The sequence below is a fragment of the Rhipicephalus sanguineus genome, chromosome 6, assembly GCF_013339695.2.
Source record: "Rhipicephalus sanguineus isolate Rsan-2018 chromosome 6, BIME_Rsan_1.4, whole genome shotgun sequence".
NCBI lineage: Eukaryota > Metazoa > Arthropoda > Arachnida > Ixodida > Ixodidae > Rhipicephalus > Rhipicephalus sanguineus.
The window spans coordinates 69,519,002-69,543,199 of record NC_051181.1 but is presented as its reverse complement, the minus strand read 5'-3'; the positions used below and the strand labels follow the sequence as shown (position 1 = coordinate 69,543,199).

Genomic DNA, 24,198 nt, shown 5'->3' with positions numbered 1-24,198 from the left:
CACGTCTACGTGTCCCGCGTCGGCGCATAGAACTCACCGGTGAGACTGTCTCATTCATGCTAGGACTACACTTGTTCATGTGTCTTCTTTGGTTTCGTGGGTTGTAAAGTGTCGTCTTATTATTAGTGTTCGATGTTGTGTGTGTTATGTTCGTGAGTTTCTCCATAAAGAAAAAGAAAACGGAAAACAGCCTCGCCTTTTTTCTGGAGAACGTTACTGTCTTCGACGCAACGTACTCTTGTCTCTTGCTCATTTTCAAGAATCCATCACAGTGGTGAAGTTAGGAACAAGCGGAGTCAAATCAGGGTCGCATTTTCATGGAACAAAAATAAGTGAAACCAACACTTCAAATCTGTTTGAATTCTTGTGGTTGCGCACTGCTTTAAACGTATAAATAAAAAAAAACATGGTTGGATTTTTTTCTCCAGCTCAATGACAAATTTCGCTGCTTATCCGAATCAAACCGATGGAGCATCTATTTGGTTGCCTGTGCGTTCTTGCATTAGGTGGCCTGTAATACATTATGTCAATTTGTCTAGCTGCAGCATCCGGAGCTTGTCGATGGAGTGAGGGCCATGCATTCGGCTACCTAATGCATAACAGGCACCGTCTAACATCTCCTGACTGCCATTGGGACTGGAGTTCCCCTATCTTCACTGCTGCTGCAGCCACCCCGTCGGCTATGAGCATTACGACTTCTTGTCCTTTTTAACTTGTCTCCATTTTTGTTCCTTGTTTTGCGTTTCTTTACTTGCATATCATCTTTTCGGTGCGACAAGTGTAGTGCATAAGTCTTTTTAAATCGATACTCCACTTTTCTTGCGGCAGTGCGAGCACGTCTTCACAAGTTGATTTGACATGTGATCGTCAGCCTTCTAAAATGATGCACACAACACATATCACTTGGCGTCATTTCATGCGGCAAGCCTGTGCGCATAGCCTTTCTCTCCAGTGAAACTGGCACTGCAAGATTTCGTGGCAGTGCTTGCTCTTCATAAGTTGTTTGGCATGTGCTAGTCAGCTATCTGAAATGATATGCAGACCATGATTGACTGTACACCAAAAGACTGTTGTAGGAATGTGTATGACACAAGTGTTTTTACAAGTTGCACTAAAGGATGATATGCCTGTTTGCCACTCACAGGAGGTACTTGTACACTGAGCGAAATACTCACAAACTCTACTATCTGCGTCCTTTTTGAAACTGCCGTTGACTTTTGTGTGGGTAGCAGCTGTCAATCCTTTTGCAAATTTATGTCCTCGAAAACCAAACATATACCTTTGTTTCAGACATATAAGCCAGTTACATTGCAACACGCATTTTACGTTTATGTAATGTTGACGCTACATCTGTAAGAAGAAACTTCGCTGTTGCTATTCAGGAAAGCATCCCGTCAATTGCACAGGTGTGTTTTGCACACTGTATACATCGCTTTGCCTTGCTGCTTCATGTAATACTATTGCTGTGCAACTGTCCTTTCTTATAAACATTGACAAACTGCCATCTTGTTAGGGATACTATACTGCTCTGTAATATATCTGAAATGCGTAGCTGTGCACATAATTGCCCACGTACCTTGCGATTCGCATACTGTGCACATTTCATGTGTCCCTCTTTTTTTCATGCGGTAGGATCAGACGCAGCAATAAACAGAGACAACATGCGCCGAACTTAAACCAAAATTTGAGGTGTGCAGACATTGTTTACAGTACTCGTCCCTGCCACACGAGACCACAAAGGTGCTCCTTGAAACGCATATAACGCTTTTAGCAACGTAACATGTCCATAGTAGAAAAGCATGCTGATGTTATCTATATTTGCAATGTAGTAGTCAATAATTACCCATGCAGTACGATGTCACATTGTGCTTCCTTCAGCATGATGATTCTTGTAACTTGTGCATGTAATAAATGTCAGTAATGCTTTAAAAACATGACACTGGAGTTTCACAATGTACATTTATTTACAGAAAGTATATGTCGTCTTTGCATTGGGGTGAACACAAATAAATTCATTTTTTACAATGCTCTGTCTTGAAAAGAGTGCGTACCTTTTTTTTCACAAATGACCAGACTTCTGAATAAGCAAAATGTACTTGAAATGCCAGACGATCTGTTTCAGAATCTGTTGGCCCGTTCAAAACAAAAGGAACAGTGTTTTGGATGCGCAACAAAAGAGCACAGTGCCCACAAGGTGTGCATGGAGCAAAATGCAAGCCATGTGTCGCAATACAGAGGCTAGGAGATGAATACTTGGTGTGCACTCCCAGTCATAGAACCGATAAAGGTTGGAGTGTTCTTGATTAGAGGATGATCAGGTAGAAAAACAATACCAAACTCTTGCTTTCCAGTGAACTGGCTATAGCACTCATCTGCCGAGTACAGTGTGCGTTATACTGACAGTTACTAAATGAAAAGTTGCTATGAGCCGCCATATCAAAATGACCCAGCCATGTGTAGTCAAGTTCTGAGAAAGACCTCGTCTACAGCATGGAATGAAACCCTGCAGCAATTTATTATTGCAAGAATATTGAACTTCTAAACGGTTTATTCTACTTGTTAGGCAACTCACCATGATAGCTTAGCAGGTAAGAAGTCGCGCTGCTAAGCTTCATTCAGCACATGGGTTCCATTCCTGCTGACAGCGAACACGTTTCTGTGAGGGTCACATGCAGAGTCACTGCTATACTTATATTGAGATACACGTTAAAGAGCCACAGGTGGTCAAGATAATTTCAGAGTCGTCCACTGCAGCGTGGCTCCCAATCCTATCATGATTTTGGCATGAAAAACCCCGTATATTATCGTTACTTCTTAGGCGCATGCTTCTGAATAAAGTGGCACTTGCCTAGTGCTGTTGTCAGCGGTGCAGTTAGAAAAATAGCGGACTACCATTGCGGACAGCTTGTCCATGAATATATCTGCCCCGAATATGTCTTCCTTGTCTAAGCAGTGGTTGGGGGTCGACAATGTCATGCTCACTGTTGTCATCATCACTAAAATCATAAACATTTCTGTCACCTTCTGCAATGCAAAGGCAAGTGCAACACTGCACATGCTGCAGCGATGTGAGATGCACATTCTAATTCTTAATGGAGGGTACAGCACTGCTGAACGCAGCGAAACAGCTCCTCAATTGCCCAATACAACGCTTCATTACAGACTGCATTGCAGCAAGTGCGGTGTAGCACTTACATTCTTAACACTGTTTCTGAGAGGACAGCATTGGAGAGGTGTCAGGAGCCATGGTCCTGGTTTGTAGCCTCTGTCACCTGCACAAATACAAGTGGTGTGTTGTAAATACTACTTCAATGTAAGGGATTCACAAGGCTGGGCCACGCAAAGATAGCAGTGATAGAATGATCTACATGAGCTAATGCAACACTTCATTGGTCTGACTTACCCGTACTACGCGAAGCATGACTACTGCAAATAGGCTGTCATGACAATGTGAGTCATTTGACGATATTATAGAGTGGATAACCAATAGCTACAAGATGATACACATGCAACGAGCGACATCCTGTCAGTCAATTATCACAGTCACCATGTACCTGCGGTTAATCAAACAGGGCATTAACCATAGCGCGAGCAAATATTCCGTTAGCTCAAACTGTGAATATCCCAACTTTTAAAGACGATAGTCTTTCTTGGGGAACTTAAACGCAGAAATTTTGGTCTGTCTTTCTGTCTGTCCTTCTGTCTGTCCTTCTGTCTGTCTTTCTGTTTGTCGGCACGTCCCTCGATTCAGCCACTCGGCCAAAGTTGAACCACTTGCCCAAGGGCCAGCCATCGTGAACGGCTGACTAGGTTCATACTTGTGTAAATTGTTGATCAAAAAGCAAACATTACGCATATCTGAGGCGCAACATCACTAGGTAAATATTAGGCGGTGTGTTCCTTTAACAGAAAATACATAGATACACAATTTTAAAGACCTTGATGGTATATGCGTTTAACGTTGAGACAGTAACGCGTTTATTAAAAGATTGCCACAGCTGAAGCGATCAGCGGTCCAAGCCGAGCAAGCGCGAGCGCCAACAACAACCGTCTTCGTCTTCTTCTTTCGCAGGCGTTCTTGTCTGCGCCCTACCATGTTACAAATCACTCCCCCGCGGAAAAGGAGCCATCCTGGCGACCTAAGGAACAGGTACAACTGGTGGGTCATAATGCGGCTTCAGTCGATCGACGTGAACAGTCTCGCGGCCGCGACGACGGCGGTCCGTAGATGATTGAACAGGCTCAATCATATAGTTAACTGGGGATGCTTGACGTAGGACGCGGTAGGGGCCTTCGTACTTAGGCAGTAGCTTTGTGGAAAGGCCAGGAGCGGAGGAGGGAACGCGAAGCCACACCAACGTTCCAGGCGAATACGACTGAGGAGGCAGGTTTTCGTCGTGATGGTCCTTCTGGCCCTACTCGCCCTACAATGTTACAACCCTAGTTTCTTAAGGTGCGCTGAAAATGCGACTGCGCTGAAACTTGTCTTCCTCCGTGCCCTCTACACAAGCTCATGTTGTGTTTCGGTTTCGGTTCAGTATTGCATTGTACGAATGACAGGGGGCGCCGCTCTGGCATTCCTGTTTTACCCAGGCGACGTGTAAGTAAGAGAGTTGGTGGAGAGTACTCGTTGAGTGCGAACGTTTCTTCTCCTTCGGCGCATCGCGCCAAACAGCGTGTTCGGGCTGGCCGGCGTCCCCACCGGTCGCGTTTGTCACCGCCGGTCTTCGCCTGCCGCTGCGCCGGGACTACCAGCCCGCAACACAGCACTCGTGTTTCCCGACGTATTGCTAGATGGCGCCCATATCTCACGCAGCGCCTCTTCTATCGTCTTTAGACGACATTTGCAGCGAAGCACGCAGATACGCGGCCATTTTTTGTTCTGCTCACCGAGAGGCCAGAAGGTACGGCCGCGGCAATCCGTGCCCCTTCGAAGCGCTCTAGCAGCCGTGTTGTCCGCCAGACGTGGGCGTCGTAGTCTGACCCCAGACGCAGTGGTTCACGGCAGGATTCCCATATCTGCGTCGCAGATTTGACGAAAGCGTGAACACCTGTGAGCCACATTTCGCTACGCGGACATGCGCTCGACAGGATGGGAAAACCGATACTTACTAGCATGACAATGTGGACATAATGTCCCTTGCGGGGATAGAATGCCGCCTTGTGATGGTCACCCTTCGGTGCGATGATGGAAACATAGCCGTAGGAAACATTCAAGGCCCCCTTTTCATCCGGCGTCCGCGGGAAATGAACCCGCTTGTTACGGATCCCGGCGTGCCGATTACCTGCGCCACCACATCACACACAATCTGCTCACCGCATTTTGCATGATGACAATAGTAACCACGCTTCCAAACGAGGATTGAAAGCTGCCATTCGCGAAAAACAGGCTGAAGGCCACACAACACCCACAGGCTCCACAGACAGCGCAGCAGTCGCGCCCTCGCGCGCCTTCCTCGGCCACTTCATCGCACAACCACCGCACCTTCCTTTCTTCGGGCGAAAGTGAAGCCGAACTATTCCATCGAGTGGCATGTCGAGCGCGTCGTCGGGCCCCCACGATGCTGCCGAGCCACCGAGCGACCACCGCCAACAACACGAAAAAGCCTGTGACAAACACGCTGGCACCGCCATGTTTGCTATTCCGTCGAACGACGGGGCCACTCGCTGGCTGTTCCGCGCTTCGACGGAACCGATTCCATATATTTTAGCGTAATGAGCGCGTACTCGTAAATTGACGTCACCAAAACTTGGGCTTCCGACACGTCACTTGAGTGACAACTGAAACGACGAATCACGGGGAGCTAATGACGGCCGAAACGGAATACGGAACACGGAATAGCAGTTCATTATACGGCCGCAGTAGTACGACTGATAGTTCCTTTGCGTCCTTGTTTTCAAAGAACTGCAAACTTCAAAGAATATTTGCAGGAAAAGCCGGCAAAGTACGTATTCGGAAAGTGGAGTATATTATACAATTCAATCGCTACTTTATTTTAAAAGAACGTGTATAAACTGTAACTGCTGGCACAGCTTACGAGCACGTGAAGCAACCAAGACTACTTCACTTGTCGAGCTGCTCGCTTGTAAACTGTAAGTCTCAGGAAGCGATTACAGCTAAAGTATAGAAAATTCATCTTGCCATCTGGAACAACAGTAATTCATTCTAGTGCGAAACCACTTCAAACTGGGAAGCAGGCCTAATAAGAGCGCTCAAACACAGCAGTTTTAGCATTGTACTCCCGACAAGATACGTTCTTGCTGGCACTGATTGTGTTATGAGCAAGATATTGCATGACAAGTCAATGAGGAAATACCCGTACTAGGAGCCGAGGGTCGCACGTAAATGCACAATTCTAAGCTTGTTCTCAATTTCTAGATGTGAAGCATCTTATAGCGGAGTTCAATCCGGTGGTGGTGGTGGTGGTGGTGTGCGGCGTGACCACCCTTACTCTCCTCTCCACTTCCCCTCACCACATCACATCTCCCCTTCCCTTTCCCTTTCTCTCTCCCCTCCCATTTCCTTTCCCCTCCCCCTCTCCTATCCCCCTCTCATTAACCCCTCTCCACTCCTCCTCTCACCCATCCTCCCTCCCCCTCTCCTCAACTCCCCCTCTCCACATCACCTCTTCCCTTTCCTATCCCCTCCCATTTTCCCACCATTCCCATTTCCCTCTACTTCCCCTCTTCATTTCCCCTCTCCCCTTTCCCCCTCACCACTCCACCTCTGAAACGCGAGCTCTACATGCCGAAACACTGCTTCGCATCGCCTCATGGTCCCCTTTAGCGGGAGATGGTGTGATTTTTCCCTGAATAATCAGGTAACTTACGTTCCCCTTCGAGGCATCTGTGCAAGGCGACCGCGGTTAGGGGCAGAATATACGCGTTTTATATTACAACTACGCGAAAACTATTGTTTAGCGTTCTACGTTACCAAGAACACGGTTATGACCTAATCGAGTACCCTACGTGCACTTTTTTTAACCCAGTGCTAATCTTCGGAGGTACCTCATTTTTGTCTTTACTGGGAGACACGCTAGATTTACGTGGAGCCTGACAGCCCCAATAATTCTAAAAGGAAAAATAGGTTCTCTGTGCGGAAAACGTTTGAGAAAAGAAGACAGATAGGACAGAATGACAGTAATCCCCGTGCTATCTGACTTCCTTTCTTGACCGTTTTGAACGTATTTTGACCAAAGAACGTATTTTTCCTTTCAGAATGCAGTACCAACCACTCCAAGTAGCCACTAGCCACACGTTCACAGAAATTGCTTCGTAAATTTCAAACTTCCACCAGAGGTCACTTGACTAGTGTAAGCAGTGTTCCTTTTTACTGCTATTTGTTATGACGCTAACATTTTTCACTCGAATCGCACTACCCAAAAAATCTTAATTTCCCATTCAAAACAAGTAATATTTGGAAACGCATTTTAGTGTTGATTGCCAACGTGTTTTCTCGCCTCCTTTTCTCCACTTCAGATGTATTTATTAAGGCGAAAACATTAGACGCCTCATCAAAGGAGAAAATTGGCCGTCGGCGGCGTCAACACGAGTGATGTAAAAAAATCGGATCACGTGATCATAGGTGCAGTGCCGTGACGCCAAATGTTTAGCTTATAACTCGCTCATGGGGCCTTCGTTAGAATGCGGATCGATTATTTGGCATCCCCATCATGCCACCTGGACTAACCACATCGAGTTCTTAGGGTATCTAAATAAATAAATACATAAATTGCATGTCATAATAACTTCACATAACCCAGATTTCGTGAATTCATCGCTTGATCAAAGGGAGGCCGATCACCGAGGCAGGGCAAAACCAGGTGAGGAGCAGAAGGCTTGTGGTGCCTCGGATCCTGGAGCCAGTGTGAAACAACTTGATGTGCAGAAAGCTTTCGGAGGGGGGCGGCAAATTGTCCATACCTGGACTGAGAAGAAAAAGTAGATGGCTTTCGCCTTCAAGTCGTCATAGGTGAATACATAAAGGATATTGTGAGTTTTTCAAACTCGCTTTAGAAAGACACCATGGGCTCCTTAAAAAAAAACTCACAAACAAAAACAAACGCTTACAAACAGCATACGCAACCAATTTTCGAATCGACGCTAAAGATGGCAACGTGTGCATACACGGTTTTAGAAATGAATGCGCGATTTAATCCTGACACCCCATCCGCGCATGCCTAGGACGCATGAGTTTTGCTCTCTTTATCAAAAAAATGATTATTGTATTTGAATATCGTGCTATGTTGCAATAAGAAATTGCGTCACACAGCACCGGCAGTTTCGGAATCGCGTGGCATTGAGGTTCTCCGCGCAATCTCTATACGGCCAAACGAGCCTTGCTCTGTGCCCGATTTCGACACTTGCATCCCGTTGGCATGGAAGTGCCGCGTTCTATAAATGGCCTGGCTTGTTCCTACCTTGTTTGAACAAGAGTCATTTACATCTACGTATGAGCAACGCGTATTTGTTAAAGATATATGTTGTAAGACGTCTTTATGGTTTCGTAGAGAGAAAGGGAATCATAATTACCAAAACTCGCAGGGTCCTTGATGTATTCGCCTAACACGAATCGAAAGCGAAAGCCATTCGTTAAGACTTTTACTGCCATAGCAATTATATGGATACTCTCGGTGGGTTCTTGGCGTCACCGTCATGCTCCGTATAAAGTCCAAACAGAGGCGTAGCCAGAAATTTTTTTCGGGGGGGATTCAACCATACTTTATGTATGTTCGTGCGTGCGTTTGTATGTGTGCGTGTATATATACGCAAGCAAAACTGAAAAATTTCGGGGGGGGGGGGGTTTGAACCCCCCCAACCCCCCCCCCCTTGGCTACGCCCCTGAGTCCAAATCCATAACATTGCCGCGCTCATTGTATGTTCTACGCGCTAGTAATATTATGTAAGCGTTGTGGACGCACGCGGCTGCAGCAGAATACCTCGCCACTTCGGTATCTGCAGAAATGGCTGTGCATCTGAGGCCGCCCAATATGCTCATGATGTCCTCCCGATCTCGTCATGATATTATCCGGCGGATCTGCTCATTATGTTCTCCATGATGTTCCCGTAGTGAACTGATAATGCACAGTGGAGCGTTACGAAACTGACGAACGCTCGTCTTCATAACTTCGGCCCGAATTTTATAGCTTCCGTCACGAATATCTAGAGCTGAGAAGACACTGCTTTGCCGCCTGTGGTTTGGAGTGGCCTTCACTAATACCTATTCATTTCGGATCGAAACGGCCAGCCGCCCAACATATAATAACTGTCGCTGCGAGGAAACCATTTCCAATTTCTCTTTGAATGTCCTTGCTTCAAGGCGCCCAAAAAACTTTCAGGATTGTTAGATAAACTTGGTGATCGCCCATTGTCGGAGGATATAGTCTTGGGGCACTTGTCGAAACTGTCCTCAGCACAAAAAGCTTTCACAGTGTTGCTGCGTTTCTTGCGGAAAACTCATCGTAGAGACAGGTTTTAAGCAGTGTTGTGTATTGTATTATTCTCTACTTTTCTTTCTGCTTTTCACCTTTGCTCTTCTTTTTTTCTGTAACGTATTCTCTCTACCGTGTTTAAACCACTTAACCCCTTCCTCAGCACAGGGTAGCCAACCGGTTGAGCACGGGCTAACTGCCTTGTCCATGGGTCTATCACTTTCTCCTTTTACTCCTCCTCTCTGTGCCGCTGCACCAATATCAACACCACCGCTTACTTACAAAACAGCACTCCTGCAGATGGGCTCAGTGAACTTCTCACTAAACGTTATGACGCGAGCAGGCCGTGTGGCGGATGTAGAATAAACAACATCACTATTGCAATGCCACAGGCAGGTACTATTGCAAGGACGATTAATGTCTGTGCTTGTTGTGCAATGATTACGACAAAGCGAAATTATTGAAAGACGTACGTGTTCATATGCCAATGGTGCATTCACCCGTATTATCTAGGACCCGCGCTGATATGGCATTTTTATATAAGGTTTATCTAATAAAAAAGCTATTAGCGACTGCTTAGGTGCAACGAACCGGGTACATGAACTTTTTTCACAGCTGTCCACACGGGTCAAAGAAGACGCAACCTCATGAGTGATATGGCCTGCCGCATCGCTTCCGCTATTTGCTGCAAATTTAACGCTATAGCGTTAGATTGCTCGTGTCGCAGAAATTCCGGTGTCGGCGTCGGCGACGGTGTCGGCGTCGCAACCGACGCTTGTGAGCGAGAAATCGAGAAAGATGCAAATAAAATAAACAATAAAAACCTTCGGTCCCATTCAGGATCGAACCCGGGCCGTTCGCGCGGCAAGCAGATGTCCTACCACAAAGCGACGACGTTACTTGCAGCTGCTTCGGAAAAAAACACTACAGAAATGCCACGTAGTGGAAGGAGTCTCAACGCGTTTTGTGCGGCTGGTGTGACGACGAAAATAAGCCCATTCGGCGATTTGTAGGCGCATTGGCGAGGCCATCAAACTACGTTTTTGGCGCGACGTCATGCTTCGAAAAAGGCGACATAGTGCATCGCCGCTAAAAACACACACGAACTTTCAAACAGCTCTAAAATAGGACAACTATGCCCATCTAGCGTAAAACATATCAAGCCAACGCCTGCTTTCTAGAGGAGGCGTTGATCAAGCAAACAGCAAACGCTAGGTAATGCGCTGCCACCTGTGAGGCATTGTGAGAAATATGTATCGACCCTTGCACAGGAAAATGCTTTAGATCGCGCGCGCGCGCTTGTTTGTCTGTGCGTAATAATACACAATAATAAGTATGCACTTAGTGGTTGAAGTGCGCACTAGGGGCCGGATTTCGCTATCGCGTTCAACTCTTAAAGGCGAAGCTTAAGGGTCCCCCAGTTTTTCCGTCGAAGCGTTTAACCTCGCAAACTGATTAAAGGAGAATGTATTCGAGCAATAGTTTGGTATAGCGCTGTCACTGTAGCCTAGTTAAGCGTTGCGCCTGGTAAATTTGCAGTATTTTTGAATATTTCCCCAGTCATGTTTCATGAGAAAAAGTATGCTCGATATCAAAAAAAAAATTTTGCGAAGATTGGCATTTGCTTTCCTGACATACTACTTCCCATATTTATTTCTATCACATTGGACTATGCTCCCTCCTAACTTTATGCTACCTCCATGCCGGTAATTGGACCTTCATCAACGTGCTCAGCCGCGCAACACTTCAGTTGCTACAGGCAACAACGGCGGTGATGCATTCATGTTCATGCATGAATGAAATGGGCATGAATGGGCACCTGATTGTCATATCAGGCGTGGATGATCACCGATAAGCCCACGATGGCGAGAGCATTAATTATTTAAAAACGGCGCATACGTATACGCATGTGACCGGTGCGCCCGCTTTTCGCATACGACGCGGCCACCGAAACTGTAACAATCTTTTAATGAAAAAAAAAAAATCACCGACGATTACGATACTGCCTAATGCGAATTCTGAGCGCAGCTTCGTGTTGGGGCTAGGCTAACTGCTCTTGAAGTTTTGGCTTTCCACGAGGTATCGACTACGCCATAAATCATTTTTTTTTGTGCATTAGGACAGCACCCACTACGCCATTATTCGTGTTTTGCGGATAAGCGAGGCATCCGCTACACGTCTGTAAGGTATTATGTGCACTCTGTTGATGGTCCATGTGGCTGATGGCGATGCAGAATTATGGCTGAGCACTTTGCAGTGGGTGGGAAGCATTAAACCACACACTCGTTGCGCAATGGGCATTGTGTATGACTGGTTGTTATTTTACCACTCTGCCACGCTATATTACGTAGGCTACCGCCATGAAGAGTGAGTAAGCGCAACTAGACAGGGACGAAGAAAGAAAAAAACAGGCAACGACACAGAGCTATGCTCCCTCCTAACGCTGTGCCCTTGTCTGTTTTCTTTCTTGGTCCTTGTCTAGTCGCGCCTACTCACTCTTCATGGGTGGAAACCAACTGGCCCGCCAACGTGTTTTAGCCAGGTTACCGCCATTCCTCGCCAGACATGATGCGTGCATAGGGTCTTTTTGTGAATGCGTTCGAAGCTCGATCGTGGCTCTCTGGTAGAATACTCGACTGCTACAGAGTAGGATCGGGTTCAAATTCCAGTCGATCCTGGGTACCTTTTTCTCATTTTGCTTTTTCAGGTCTTTCGCTTACTTCATCCATGGCAGGAACGGGTACCTATGAGCTGGGCTCTAAAAGGTGCTGATAGACATGCTACTGTTAGAATCCGCGTTATTCGAGGCACCTTCACTTTAAATAAAGCGTTCTGACGAGCACCCAACTACACCGCGACCACTGAACGCTAATCAAATCATGTTCTTTGGCTAGTTGGTTCATTCGTGAGTAAAATGGTTACGTCGCAGCCCAATTCGGTGAGTTAAGAAAGGAAGGCAGCGTCCGTAATTACATACGATATTCCTTGAACTCTCCGCATTGTGTTGCGTCGCAGCCATTTTGCATAAACACTAATTTCTAATCCGCCTTAATGACGACACTCGCTTTCCAGTGCAGACGTCAATTACCTCAGGCAAAGAATAACGCCACAATGCGAACAGTTCTGGTGTGAGTCTGGCGCATCAACGGCTAATGCGGGAGATCAGCTCAACGGCAGAAAGCGTTGTGAATGCTCAGTGGCTTCAGCAGCTCAGATGCACAGAACTGGCTTCCAAGATAAAAAAAATTGATTTCATAAGCGTTGTCGAAACCTACAAAGTGTCTTATCTGAAATAATTTATAGCATGTGGTGTATATTTGCAAGCGTGTTCTATTCTGCCTCATGAGCGATGCGCCTGTGCCTCACTGATCTGTTTAGTGCCTTCGGTTCTGGATGCAAGAGTTACAAGCTGTGGCAACATTCGCATTTTTCTTCAAGGATTCCTCCGATACTTACTTGCGGGTTTCTTACGCGGATAAATATGCCTTGCGCAAATCTCAAGGAACAGATGCATAAATATGGATATATATTCATCGGAAAAGAACCACTATATCATTGCCGACCACAACAGCGATAGTAACGCTCGTCATAAGAAGACTGCAGGTGGTCAGACGAAAAATCCAGAATTCTTGATAGACAACGGGACCCACAAATGAGCGGAAGAATATGTGCACCGATGTCAAATGTTAACAGAGGAGCCCACTTATGTATATGAATTCAAGCGAAGAATCGGGATGGCTTGGTGCGCATACTGCCAGCATTCTCAACTCCAGACCGGTGACTTACCACTCTCATTTAAAGGCATCACGGACCACTTTTCTAGCGAAAGCTGTTATGAGATCATTTCACCGGCCGTTTTTGGCGCCGTAGTTGTCCGCCGCCGCCGGTGTCCGTAACCAGTCTCGCTCGAAATAAGAAAAAAAAATTAAATAAGAAAAAAATTCCAGGATGGAACGAGGTTCGAACCTGGGCCCTCTGCGTGGGAGCACAGTATTCAACCTCTGTGCCATTCCGGTGCTTGAAACTACCTTGCAGAAAGGTCCTATACAGGCTTCATGTCGGGAAGGAACGACATTAGCATATGCAATATAGCATGGTAGAAGAGTAAAATAAGCACCAATCGTCGCACAATGCGAATTCTGTAACCAGGCATCACACAAAGCGATTTGCGCAACGAGTAGTTTGTTGAATGCTTCCAACCAAGGAGGTTTAAAACTCCTTGCTTCCAACCCATTACAGGGCTCCTCCATAATTCTTCGTCGTCATCAGGCACAGCATTAACAAAGTGCGCATAATGTCTTACCTGCGTTTGGCAGGTACTACGGCACTCTGTAGAATGACGAAAAATGGCACAGTGCCTGCTGCCCTACTGCTAAAAAATTACAATCATTTATAGCGTAGTGGGTTCCTCGCAAGTGCACTTGTATTGGTTGCCAAGGAAGCCCATAAGCGCATGATCCATTTCCTCGGGGTCTCAGTAAAATTACAATGATTTACAGCGTAGTGGGTTCCTCGCAAGTGCACTTGTATTGGTTGCCAAGGAAACCCATAAGCGCATGATCCATTTCCTCGGGGTCTCAGTAAAATTACAATCATTTATAGTGTAGTGGGTTCCTCGCAAGTGCACTTGTATTGGTTGCCAAGGAAGCCCATAAGCGCATGATCCATTTCCTCGGGGTCTCAGTAAAGTTCTTCGCCCCCCCCCCCGTCTCTCTCCCACGTCAACGTATGGTATACAGCATGACGGGAGAGGGAAATAGCGACCGGGCGTCACCCAATGCAAATTACATAACTGGTGGGCCGTTTAAAGCTTCCAACCCATTACAAATGGCTGAGCCATAATTCTTCATCGTCATCAGTCGTCGCATCAACAAAGTGCACATAATGCCTTACAGACGTCTACCTGGTGTCTCGCTTCTCCGCAGAATGACAAATAATGGCTTAGTAGGTTCTTCTCAACTTCACAAAAATTGTGATTTATGGCGTAGTGGGTACCTTTCTAGTGTACTTGTATTGTAGCCCCAAGAGAGCTTACAACGGGCTCTAGAAACGCCGCTCTTCCAGCTTTCGCTGTGACTGTGCTGCGGTTTCAGCGCAGGCCTGGCGTCTTTTTTTCAAGTAATCGTCAGATGACCTTGGTACTGGAATTTGTTGCCTCACGAATCGATTACTGAGAAGATTTCTCGAATCCCTCAAGAACGAGAGAGACTATGGGGGGTTTCTCGCGGGCTTAAGCGCTTGCTCTCTTCTCTTGCAAATGCGTGGTGGAACCTACAAAGGCAACGATAGCACGGGGTAGTAGTAGTAGTATCTTTATTTCTTGTTATACAAGAAAAAGGAACAGAGGCAAAAGGCATTTTATACGCCTGACAAGGGCCTCTGTACCCGAAGTTCGCAACACATGCACAATAGAAAAAAAAGAAGTTTTGACACATCATAAAAAACCACATGAGCGCTAACAAGGAAGTACTGCAATCAACACAACCAACACATGACACGCTTAAGACACTGCAGATACGCAAGTCTTACACAGATAAATAAATAAATGAATAAATAAATAAATTAATAAATAAATTAATAAAACAAGAACAGAAAATTCGATGCATCGTGTAACCACATGAACAATAATAATAATAGAAAAAGACATTATCTGTTAGAAAAGGAACCGTGACTCACTTTCCGTACACAAGCAAAAAAAATTCATACCACAATGACACTACAAGTTTTGAGCAATATTGTCTAGTGGTGATAAATTATTTCATTTTTCAATATAATTTCTTTAACTTGTTTTTTAAATGCCTGTAGAGAAACATGAAACTGTATGCTATTATTCAATTCATTCACTATTTTCATTGATTGGTATTCTATAGTTTGCTTTCCATAATTTGTCCTAGTTCTGGGTAAACGCTGTAAATTTCTTCTAGCAGGATGACGTTGTTGATTTTCTTTTGGTTTATACCACTTATTTTTGTGTACCTCTTGTAGTAGCTTGAAATAGTATATTTGGTTTGCCCTTAACATTTTGTGCTTATAAAAGAGCACTGAAGTGCGAAAACAGTCTATTCTACCATTGTAATTTTCAAAAATACGAAGTATTTTCTTTTGTAGCATTATAAGTCTGTTGTAATTTTTTTTTGTTGTCGTACCCATACTAGTATACCGTAAGAAAGTCTCGAATAGAAGAGGGCATTGTACAAATTTTTCTTTAGCCACAGAGGAATAAGTGATCCAATTCTGTATAGGCATCCTACCGTTCGCGCAAGTTGCTTAACTAAACCATTAATGTGAACATTCCACGTCAAGTCTTCACTGAACCATACCCCGAGAAATTTTTGGTGTTTTTCCTGTTTTATAGTGTTCCCGTCAAAGCTTATCTTTATGTCATATTTTACATGTTTATTTAATGGGCGGAATATAATATATGTCGTCTTCATGGCATTTAATTGTAGCTTGTTTTGTTTAAGCCAGTTTGAGAGTGATGTCATATACTCGTTTACGTTTTTTTCTAGCGTTTCTAAGTGTCCTGATGTAAAAAATACGTTTGTGTCGTCTGCATACATAATAAGCTGTGGGGACTTTGGTATGCATACAATATCATATACATAAAGCAAAAAAAGTAAAGGGCCCAATATAGAACCTTGCGGAACTCCTTGGGCCAACTGTAAGTGACCTGACGTAGCTGTTTTCATTTGTACTAGTTGGTACCGGTTATGTAAATAGTTTTGCAAAAGCTTAAGGGCAATCCCGCGTATGCCGTACCGTGACAGTTTCCGTAATAATATGTCATAATGTATCGAATGAAAAGCCTCTTTTAAGTCCAAGAATAAACCAAGCGTAAATTTCTTATTTTCCATGTTTGCAATTATCTGATCTTTTATAATTGTTAATGCTTGCTCAGTAGATTTATTTTTCTGAAAGCCATATTGATGTGTTGTGAGAGTGTGATACTTGTTAAAAAAGGATAACAACCTGTCGTGAATAACGCCCTCAAAAACCTTAGATAATGTAGTAAGTACAGATACTGGTCTATAATTTGACATGTTGTTTATGCCACCGCCTTTATAAATTGGGGTTACCTTTGCAACCTTTAACTGTGCTGGAAACACGCCTGTTGTCAGTACAAGATTTACTATGTAAGCAAGCACCTCAGATATTAGTGGACCTATCAGCTTTAGTTAGGCGGCGGTGATGTCATCTATACCTGGGGCAACATTGATTTAAAGTTTATTTATTAGGTTAGATATCTCAGCACTGTCAGTGGGAAGCATAAATATAGAATTCTGCATCGCTGCCGTTTCTTCGAAACAAGACTCGTGTTCGCTTTCAGAGCAACTACTGTACGCGCCCGCATTGACGAAATGACGATTCATAGCATTGGCAAGAGCCTCGCCGCGCAGCACCACATTTCCTTCCTGTATTTCTGTGATATCATATCTTGCTTTCTTTCTTCCAGTAAGCGCATCAACCATTTCTCAGACCTTTCTTGGGTTATCATATATGTTCTCGAACTTTTTCTGACAATATTCTCGTTTAGCTTTCTTTAAGTCTGATGTAAGTGCATTGCGGTATTTTTTGTACACTTTGAATGCTTCGGGATCTCGTAAGCGCAAATTTTTTTTAAAAAGGTCATTTTTCATTTGAATACGTTTATAAAGTGTGCTGTTTATCCAAGGTTTCCGGCAATTTTTTCTCTTTCGGAAAGATGCTTGTTCTCTAGGAAATGCCGTGTCGTAACAGTGACGTAATAAATTCAGAAACCCATTGTAGGCCTCGTCAGCGTCTTTTATCTTGTATATTTCACTCCAATCTAGTGATTTAACCAGCTGAAAAAGTAAGTTATTACTATCGTTATTTATTTTGCGTCGGACGAAGGTTTCCTTCTCTTGCTTTTGGCGTTTCGATGGTATGGGTATAAAAGAAAACACTGGCAAATGGTCGCTAAGATCACTTGATACGATACCACATAAGGTCTCCGATGGGTTCGAATTAGTGACACATATGTCGAGTAATGTTGCACTGTGTATAGTCAATCTAGTAGGAGAACATATATGATTTGTACAACCGAATGAAAAAAGCAATGTCTCAAAATGTGCAGCGGAAGTATCTTTTGCAGCAAGATCAATATTTATGTCCCCCATAATAATATAAGAAGTGTTATGAAGTAATGGGGAAGATAGCAATGAGCCTAGAAATTCTAAAAAAAACGTGTTTTATGCCCTTGAGGCGGCCTATAAACGACAATTGCTACAAGTTTATCCAGTTTTACAGCCAGGTATTCAAAATCTGCTGTGATTACCGACAGTTCTAATTTTTCATAAGCATATTTTTCTTTTAAATAAATTGCGACACCACCTCCTTTTCTATCAACGCGGCACAAATGCTCAGACCGATATCCAGGAAAACAAGGGACATCACTATCATCGGTTAACCACGTTTTGGAGAACATAAGCATATCAAAGTTCACTGCCGCAGTTTCTATAAAAATGCTTATGTCATCGATTTTACTTCTAATACTTCTGGCGTTGACATGTAATGCAGAAAGCAAGTTCATATTTCGTGGACAACACGATTTTATATCAGAAACATTGTAGTATTTAGGAATTTCACTGAAAACACTCATAATGAAAAACGAAGAACAAAGCAGGTACACACAAGATAACGAAATCAGCACATTTTTTGTATGTCATCATGACAGGTGACATGAATTACAGCAGAAGATTCATCCCTACGTGCAAGCACTCTACCAGCAGAAGTCCAGACGAACTTCCAATTTTTTTCTTTTTTCCTTTGGATGGCGGCTGAAAGCAGCGCCTTGTTCGCCTGAGTTAGATGTTCATTTACAAAAATGGCAGCCCCTGGGCAAAGACCAAGAGTTGAACTGTCTAATCTCCTCTTTCTGCATTTTGCCAGGAAATCGTTCCTTTTACTACGCCTTACGAACCGAACAACAATGTTCTGGACTGTAGGTTTCTGTGTGCGAACCCAGTGACAAATATCAATGTCCGACGTGTCGACGGTCTCGCCCACACTTTCCCCAATCTTTTGGAGAACAGTGAGCGCATCACGACCAGGCGGTACTCCCTTTATTTCTAGGTTATTTGAACGCTGATGCTGTTCTAGCTCGTCACACTTCTTTGACAGGCGCCCATTTTCTGCCTTTAGTTTCCTGTTTTCAGTAAGCAGTTCCTTCATTTCTTGCCTTAATGTCTTAATATCTTCTGCCACATCTTTAACATCATTTCACACATCAGAGCAAAATGACACTCCTTCCTTCAGTTCTTTAATTTCTACCCGGAAATCGCGTTTGAAGTTTTCAAACGCCTTGAGCAGGTCACGTAGCTCTTTAGAATCTGTAGTATCTTTTCCAGCGCCCTCACTTCCCATTTCCAAAATCTCAGGTACAATAGCAATGACGCTATGTTCGGCAGCAGTGCACTCCTATGCCAGAGAAACAAATGAACCAAGCCTCACCTGCAAAAGCAGTAGGTTGAGCGTCAAACGTACGCCTTCCTTGTGCACTGCTGCCGAACTAAGCGAGCCGCAGGATTCCACCGTCTTTTCTAGTTAGGTAAGAAATGTAGGCCACCGCGCGTCATGAGAGGCGATCGCTATCTCCCGCTGTGACTTCAGTGCGCGAGTGTGGCTCACTGTGCAATGATATCAGGTTATGGCAAGCACCCCGTGGCAAGCACAACTAATCCAGACGCCACTCTTGATTTATGTCGGATATTGACCCGTACCATGCCATGTGCTCTTTCATGTCAAACAGCAGGCGCTGGCAGTAGCAAAAAGAGTGAGCACAGGCCTTTGTATGGAAAAAGAGCGGCTGACAAAATGGCAACTTCGCACTCCGTGATAATAGTCTCCTTGCAGCACCCGAGTGCAAGATTTCTCTGAGATGTACATAGCAGCGTCTGTTATCTGCAGGATGCATTATTTTTCTAAGTCCAAGAAGTGGTTTATGAGACTTTTAAGTGGAAAGTACACACCATTGCCTATCAGTAGTCTTAACGTATGGGGTAGAAACCTGGAAAATAGAAAAAAAAAACACTCAAAAAGAAGCAAAGGACCACCTGGTGCGCAATGGAACCAAAAATTTTAGGCCTAACGCTAAGTGATAGGAAGGCAGAAGAGTAGATCTGGGAATGAAAGGGGTGGGCAGCATTCAACTAGACATCAAAAGAAAAGTCTTAACTTTGGCAATTACGTAAGAAGAACAAGTAAAAATGGTCACTTATCAAATCGGAATGGGTACCATGAGGTTGAAGGTGCTGCTGAGGAGAGCAAACGGTAAGGTGGAGAGTGGAAATTTAAAAATTTGGAGCCATAAAATGCAATCACCTCATGCAGGACAGAGTTGGTTGGATATGATTGTGAATTCTCTTTCTCCTGTAGTTCACATAAGACAGGCTGATGAAGATAATTATTTGAAAGCTGCCAGAGGGAACGCTCAATTGCTGGTACACTGAGAAACATGTGTGCTGGGAATATCATCCACACGCATGTAAACCACTGTTATCGTATCATTCGTCCCATTCGAAAATTGTCAAAGGCCAATCACTGGACAGTGCTTAGACAGCGCCCTAAAGAAATCATGTGTTCATTCTCTGGTAGCCAGTTTCGGAAAGCAAGTTCAATGACTGAAGTCAGCAGGGTGACTGAAGTCACCAGGATCTGTAGCTGAGTGGAAGCTGACGAAACAATCAAGGAACGGAAACCAGTCTCAAGAAGGAAATGGAGTTCGCATCGTTGTCATTCCGTACACGCATAACACATCTCACAGCCTAAAAAAGATTGGCAACCGGAACACAATCGAAGTTGTGCTTTCTGCTCCCGAGAACGTAGAACGGCTTTGCCAAATGACGAACCCATTTAAGAAAATGTAAGAGCCATGCAATATCAAGCATCGGGACCCATATGTACCGTGTGTATCTGAAGTAGTATACGAGGTCCTACTATCATGCGGCTTCGTCTACATCGGCCAGACTTGCAGGTGCCTGAACCAAAGACTCATGGAACACAAGAGGGAGGTGGGGAACTATCGTGACGGCTATCTTTCAGTGGCAATCATGAGTGTGGTTTCGGCAATCATGAGTGTGGGTTGATGAATGGCAGTTCTTGTAAACCATTATATCCTTCGTGTAGGTGGTAGCTACAAATACAAGTCAGGATGTGAGGGAGATAATTAGAGGCGCATTTGATTGCAGAGGCGTGTCAGTCATTCGTAAGCGCACTTTCCATTATCCTGTCGTCTAAAGAAACAGTTTCTCACCACGTTCACGGAATATCAGCATTGCGATTATGTGACGTTATGAAAAAAAGAGTTCATATGCATTTTCGAAAATAAATATCAGTTGGACGAAGCGCTTGTGTTGTCGTCACCTTCCTTTGTTCTTGTTTGCACGCGCTTAAGTGATCGGTGCTGATAGATATACACATGGTCAGGGTCCTTACTGTAATGTACAAATTACCATATATTCGCTTGCATCTGCACAATTGAACTTTATGCCTGATTTTCATTTTGTCTGTGTGTGCTGTATGTGCCACGGAAATTCGGTAAATCCCAGTGCTCGCCACCACTCCACTAAAAATGAAGAAGAAAACTATCGTCATCGAATGACTATGTGTCACAGAAATTGGATAAATCCCACTACTCACCAGTGATCCACCTAGAAGCAACCTCGAAGCAACCAAATTAGACTTGAGGATCATCCAGGTTCGCTGTATCAAGACTTGACCGGCTTAGTGCAAGCTTCGCAGCCACATTAATGTTAGCGTCGTTATAGCCAAATTCAACCTACCTACTAGCTTGGTCAACGTCGATATAGCTTACCAAGCTTAACCTTAATATAGCCAAATTTTACCGAGTTCAACCTAGCTACAACCAAGATCTGCCCAGCTACAACTAGAATAAGCAACCCACCGATCTATGAGAGGCGCGAACACATGATTTCAGCACGAGGTTCTGTCACTGAGTTTGAACGTTCTTGTTCTGTCTGTGGTTTAACTCGAAACTTTATGCGCTGAGAATCAAAGTAGGAAAACCTAGTGTCACCTAGCTAAAGCCACGAACGACGTATAAGCGACCTACAAGCAACCTGCATCAGCTAGCAGGGGCCTAGAGGGAACCATATTAGTCTTCAGATTTCGTCTAGGTTTGCTGTTTTAAGTCTTGTTGTTATACCGTGCATAATAATTATGACAGCGTTAGCGAAGACATCACTGTTTATTCTATCTTCTTCCTTTTCCCTTAGGCGGCCGCCGAGCGCGTGCCCTCTCAGAGCGCCGTTGTCGGTAGCGGCGCCTTATATAAATCTTGTGCAGCTTAGTGCAAGCTTCGCAAATTTGTATACAGACTATTGATAACATAAGTAGGCTTACATTCATGTGCTAAATGGTACTGTATTTTGCAGCACAGTGGAGAGTTTCGTTCCTCTATACCATGCACATTTGTGCGTGGGCGAGTACGTGCGTAACGCGTGTTTGAGCTTGTAGGCGGCTAGGGAGCGGGGGGGGGGGGGTTGGATGTGCTCTTTTCTTTTACGTCGCTTGTAAGTTAACGCTTGTATAGAATATAAACTTGAAACGTCATGTATATTTGAATTCGCTTTTCAAGTACAATACAAATTGATCGACGTCCTGCGGCAAGGTTTGTCGAAGCTGTGATTTGAATCTTGCAAATGGGCTGATCTGCTGTGATGCAAACGAGATATTGTTGTCGATTCGTGCATTTTTATTCCGACAGCCTGTAGCTTTAAATTGGCAGCTTGTTGCGATAGTGGCATGTTCGCAAAATGTCATTGACAGAGTTCTTGAACAAATTTGAGTGCTTCCTGGCTACGTTGATTTTCGTCATCCGGCAAGTATTTTTCCTAACAGGTTCCTCTTTGCGATGCTTGTCCAAGCTAATGTTACTTAGATGCTATTAATCCGTATACTTAAAACATTGCGCTTCCGCCACAGTTCATAGTGTGCTAATAAAACTGATGTTTACCGGATGTTGCGTTTACTACTCAAAGCAAGGTCATTATTCTTCCATGCTTCGTGTCCATTACACATCTGCAACGTTGACAGGACACGGATGTTCTCTATCACCATGCTCTAGTATATAAGGTAACAGGAATAGGGGAATTCTATCTGCTGTTTCTCTGCCTTTATTGAAGACTCACCTTAAACCTTCAGGTCAGTAAAAGTTTACTTGTATGTAATGTCTACAACGCACCTTTCTTCCGTTGTAGGGTGAATAATTTCAAGACGCACTTATCGTTTCAGTATTTTTAGTACATTTGCAGTGAAATATGGCATGTAAAGTGCCATTACATTTTAAATCTACGAATCTACACTTGTTGCCTGTTTTCGCAGGACGAACTAAGAGACATTTCTGAATGAAAAAAAAAATTAGGGTGTCTCTGCCCTTCCAGTGAAATATGCTGGTGACTTCAGTTGCCTGAAACACCGCGTTTAAGCTGGAACTAATTGAGGAGCCTTGCGAATGTAGCTATGGTTGCCGTTTCCCTTGTCGCCACACGTATACTATTTCTAAAAATAACGAGTGCTAATCTGCGTGCTATACTTTTCCAATGTAGCTTATCTAGATATTCCTTGAATTCTAATTCTTGCGTTTTGGTCTTCATCGAAACGCAAGAAACCATGAAAACCGGAGGAAAAGGATCAGTATGTAGTACAATATTTGCTGAATTATATGTTCAAACCAGTCTTAAGCAAACGGTGAATATCTGAATGATGTGGAAAATACTAATTCGAAATCTTTAAAGGACACACAATATATTTATTATATTACATAGCAACTTTCATACTATTCGTTACCGATTATGTACAAAAGCACTTACATTGCGATCAGCAAACCATGTGAACCGATTTTCTTTGCCTTACGCAGAAGAATTTCAGGAAAACATATTATTTTACGGCACAAGGAATGTAAGAATTTTATTGTGAAGTGATACTAGTCATACTTTATTGCTGTGCATGTTAGACGATGTTTCACAAAGGAACGTATATTTTCTTACCATGTACAGTGTTCAGAATTATTTACCCCTATTTGCATCATCTAACTGTGCTCCCTTTTTTGCGTAGCCCACTTAAGGATGGAGCGCTGGCCGTCTTTCAACCTCGTTGCAGTTGTTGCAGTCGCCATAGGTATACCAAATAAATAACTTTTCGAGTGCTCCGTCCAAGGCCAATAGTCAAACAATTAGAACTAAAAGATAATAATTTGTTATGATGCACTCCGGCGTTTGTTTTTGTTGGTGTTTTGCTTGTAAGACTATCAATTGTTTAAACGTAAAGCCTAGAGAAACGTTTGTTAACTATGTAAAGCATATGACAAGTGGGCCAACGCGAGTAGGATGACGCATCAGAGTCATTGTGGGGCAATAAAAATCTCAGCGGTCTTCCAATCCGGCTATATAACGGAGAGGTGGGCAAGTTGGCTAGACCTTATCGTGGAAAATGTTAGCGTGCAGAACTTGAGGACGACGTAAACCGGGACACGTCGACCAGTGCGGCCTAACGAATAATTTTTATTCCTCTTCACTTATATGCCATAAAGAAACATCACATGGGCAACACGCAAGAGCCATAGTGTACACGTTTTTTTTTCTTAAAAGAGAAAGCCGGGAACAGCAAAAATAACTTTACTGCATAATGTTGAGGAAGTGAAATTTCATGCAGTTCAAAGCAGTAAATGGAACGATCATGCATGCTGTTTGCTATCTAGAAGTGCGCCAAGCGTTCACAGCATTCTTGG

At 44.0% G+C, this 24,198-nt stretch overlaps 1 long non-coding RNA gene across 1 annotated transcript in view; it reads right to left on the bottom strand.

Moving 5' to 3' along the window:
• Nucleotides 1-732: 732 nt before the first annotated feature.
• Nucleotides 733-24,198, bottom strand: part of LOC125758984 (uncharacterized) — a 38,609-nt gene continuing 15,143 nt past the window's right edge. Inside the window, exon 2 of the long non-coding RNA XR_007416528.1 lies at nucleotides 733-839. This is a non-coding gene — a long non-coding RNA (uncharacterized LOC125758984). The remainder of the gene's footprint in view (nucleotides 840-24,198) is intronic.